Raw genomic sequence first — 4,614 nt, 5'->3', positions numbered from 1 at the left:
AATACCCACTCACCAATACACAATCGGTGTAGAAACAAAGAGGGAGAGAGACGGGAAGGACGAGAGAGACACCGAAAGAGAAGAAGTCGACTGTAGATCGAGTTTTCCGGCCACTCTTCACCAGAAAACACTTCCCTAGCTCCAATTTGACTTCAAAATCCATCAATAACTCGATCTAAACCATCTCCAAAACCAAGATCAAGTAGTTTAAACCAATCTGAAATCATCTTGTTTTGGGTTGATGCCAACCATTTTGAGTTCGATTTCATCATGTGCTAGGTTAATTTTGGTCTGTTCGGTTTAATTCTGGTCAGTCGGGGGTTTGTGTTGAATACTCTCAGGTCATTTTCATGGATTTTGGTATTTGAATCGGAATGTGAATTCGGGTTTTGTACTGAATTGGTTTGTCGTTGAGGTTCTCTATTTGGGAGTCCAAGTCTGGGTTCTCTTAAATATTATTATTATCAACAAATCTGCTCTTCGAAGGTCCATCTCTTGACTCTATTCTTTTATCTCGAAATTGGTTAATGTCATAATTTTGTGGTGTAGTTTTGAATATTTTAAGCAAAATATTAATTGTTGGTGTGGATGACTTGTATGCCTAAGTTCGCATCCGTGTTGGGTGTATGTGGTTGATGTTGGATTAGAGAGTCGAAGAATTGGTGAATTAGTTTTGACAACGAAATTGGGGAAGACGGGAATGCAAAGTTGATAAAAATGAATATTGTTGTGTTTTGATTCATCAATTGTTGTTAAATTTGAAATGGTTATTAATTTCATTGAACTCGATAGTATCATGTGTTAGGTCGAGAATTAGTAGGCAAATCTTAGGTTTGGGTAGGCAAATTTAGGAATGGTGAATTGTGGAATGTTTGGAATATGTGTTGAATGGTTTTCGTTACCGCATTTGGGTTTAATTGTATTATTTGGCCGTGGAATACCCCAAAGTATTTGTATTATTTTATCCGGGGAATGCCCCGAAGTATTTTGTATTTGAAAGATGTTCATGGTGAACGCCCGAAGCATGGGTAAAGCACGGTAGCGTAGTTAGAATTAGTTTAGCGTAGGTTTATATTTTTGCATTTTTTATACTTCGGACTGTATAATTGGACTGGACATTACATTTTGGATTGTTTTGTTTTGTTTATTGTTTGATTGTTTTGCGTGCTTTTGTTGGTTTATACATTTCGTAGTGTCAAAATAGTCGATACACTCTACCAAGCGACCGTGGTTGAACCACGGGATCGAGGGGTGCCTAACATCTTTTCCTCGGTCAACAGAATTCCTTAGCCGGAGTCTCTGTTCACAAATCAATTTAAAGAGTCAAATCATTTTGAAAAGGATTTTCCTAAGATGACTTGGCACACCCGATTATGCCAAGTGGCAACTCTGAGTTTTGAATATAAATAATCTTTTTTTCGAAACAAATTTTCTATGTTTTGCCACTTTGATAACTAAAAACCCTTTCAAACTTAAAACGAATCTTTTGGATGTTGAAAAAAGGGTGTGACAGCTCTGGCGACTTTGCTGGGGACTTGTTTAGAATTCGAGCTTATTTTGGAGTCGTATCGTCTTTGTTTGGCACTATAGGTGTATAAACATTTTGTTTGTGTTATTTTGTGTTATTGTTTTATCATTGTGGAATATTTTCATGCTCTTTGTGTACAGTATTTATCCTATGTGTTACCGCTTTTATATCTGGCATCATGTGTCTACCCCCAGGCCTTCTTTTTGGAACAAGTCTGTAGTACACTTGTTGTACACGACCTCTAGTTGAGTCACCCTTATTTTAGGGGGGGAGCCATCGGTGTTATGGAGTAGGTGGAAACCTGTCGCAGCCACTATCTACCATAGGCTCCCCCGAACAGCCTTGTTAGTGAACCCCAACATAGGTCAGCCTTTAGGTCATGCTTATGTGCATCATATTGAGACCTAGCGAGTCCCACTTGGTCCTTTGTAGGAGACTCACCTCTAAAGCATCCCTACGTGCTAAATGTTGCATTTTTTAAGATAACGTGGTCATTTGACGGACTGATTTGGAAAAAACATGTGTTAGAAGTAAAGTGTGTGGGTAATGAAAAAAAACAAGAAAAAAAAAGAGTTTCGTAGTTTTTAGAGTTTTTAATGGCTTTTATTTTTCATAATTCCAAAATTCAAAAGGACTTTTTTTACCTTTCGCACTCATTTTCTCAAAAACATCAAAAAGATTTGCCTTTGTCTCGTTTAGCATGCATTCACAATTCGAAAACTTCAAAAATATTTTTTCATTCATAGGATGTGTTTAGAAAAGAAAAATGCAAAAAAAAATGTTAGAAATTTTTTACATTTCGTATAACAAAAATACCAAAAAGATTTTTCTTTCATAGTTGTTGATATCATTTTTCTGTGAAGTATCAAAATGAAAACTCAAAAGATTTTATTAACATGTTCATTGTCTATCTTTCATCGTATCTCTTATGTCAGGGTCTAGCCTGTTATTTAATCATTAATTGTCCAATCTGGATGAACTACGCACCCCTGATTCTCCTCTTTCGGGAGTGAGATACGTAGGCAGCCTATTGTTGGTTCGGGGATCTTATTTGAAAAATCCAAAAATATTTCTTCACTCTCCATTTAGAGTAGGCATTTCATATACGTCTTTAAAATAAAACTACAAAAATATTTTCCTTTAATAGGTTCAAGTTTTATTTTCACATGAAATTCAAAAATCAAAAACCCAAAAAGATTTTTCTTTGGTAATCACAGGTTTCATTTTGTATAGAGATTTAAACCTAAAAAAAAAAAATATTTTCATCAATTATTTTGACACGTTTCAAGAAAGAAAAAAGAGTTTAATTGGCCATTTTGGTAAAAATTCATGAACTACGTACACCTGATTCTCCCCTTTCGGGGGTAAGATACGTAGGCGCCCTTCTAGGGTTCGGTGATTTTTTTTCAAGAAAAAAAAAAGAGGTTTTGAAAAATCATTGAACTCTAACGCACTTGATATCTCTTGTCCAGTTAGTTTAAGGTGGTTGGTTTGTGGCATTTTGGCTGGTCCTCCATATTGCTCCAAGTTACAGAGAAAGTTATGGCCAACAAGGATACCGAGTTTGTTGTCACTAATCAGATGGGGAGTTTGGGGAATGAGAATGTAGGAGCTGATGAAGATATTCAGAAATTAAGGCAACAAATTATAGAAATGCATCGAGCTTGGGCTAATGGGTTGCCGTCTTCTCTATTTCCCGAAGAGAATCTGGAATATCTTTCTAGTTTTCCTCCAGTGTCACATGCACAATTTCCTATTTTGGTCTACACGCCACGACATGCATCAGGACCTACTCCGGGGCAACAGCATCCAAATACTTCCAATATTTATTTCCTCACTCCTCAATACAAAATTATCACATGCTCGGCTTCGCCTGCTATTCATGCTTTTGCAGCCCCACTCCCGTCTGAAGCTCCTATTTTTAATGTCAATCCAACGGTTGTGATTCCTCACTTTACAAGCGACCCTATATTGAATATTTTTAGTGATCAGCATTACGCTCCCGAGCCCATATTTAAGTTGACTGGTCCTTACGATTGCCCTCAACCGCCTGAATTTCCTCCTAACACTGAGAAGCCTATTATGACAGAAGAACAAGAGGAAATAGCCAGAAAATTGAGAAGTTTAGAACTGACTATGAAAAACTTTCAAGGACTTGGGGGGTACAAAAGTGTCTCATATAAAGATCTGTGCATGTTCCCAGGTGTACATCTTCCTCTTGATTTTAAAATGCCAAAGTTTGAGAAGTATGATGGTCATGGCGATCCTGTAGCATATTTGAGATGCTATTGCAACCAGCTAAGGGGCGCTGGAGGGAAGGAAGAATTACTCATGGCATATTTTGGTGAGAGTCTTTCAGGTCTAGCTTCAGAATGGTTTGTTGACCAAGACATCGACAAGTGGAATAGCTGGGATGACCTGGCTAATGAATTCGTGCAACAATTTCAATACAATATGGAGTTGATTCCTGACGAGAAATCCTTAACTAATATGAAGAAAAAGAGTACTGAAACTTTCAGAGAGTATGCGATTAGATAGTATGAACAAGCTGCTAGGGTGAAACCGCCAACGAAAGAAAGTAAGATAGTGAAGGCGTTTATTCAAGCGCAGGATGAAACATATTATCAACACTTGTTACCTGCATTAGGCAAGCCATTTATTGAGGTCCTCAAAATGGGGGAGATGATAGAGGATGGAATTAAGACTGGTCGCATTGTGAGTTTTGCAACATTGAAAGCGACTACTCAAGCAATTAAAAAGGTTCAGGAAGTGTGGAAGGAAAGAAGAATGAGGAAGATGTATCTGCCACTGCAGTTGGACAACAGGCATGGGCAAGAGGACCACACCATCGTTACCCACGGGCTCAAACCCAAGTTTATGCCCAAGCTCCACAGAATCTTTACCAAAATCCATTATATCCCATTCCCCCACCTCTATATCAAGTGTATAATGCACAACCTTATGTTCAACCTCCATCTTACCCACACTAACGTGCGCCAACTCTGTCGAGTCATCCTTCAAATCCACATACATACCAAAGCCCTTCTAGGCCTGGTTTTTAATTTAAGCCAAATAATGAAATGAGA

This window comes from Capsicum annuum, chromosome 3, assembly GCF_002878395.1.
Source record: "Capsicum annuum cultivar UCD-10X-F1 chromosome 3, UCD10Xv1.1, whole genome shotgun sequence".
NCBI lineage: Eukaryota > Viridiplantae > Streptophyta > Magnoliopsida > Solanales > Solanaceae > Capsicum > Capsicum annuum.
This window is presented reverse-complemented; position numbering follows the sequence as displayed.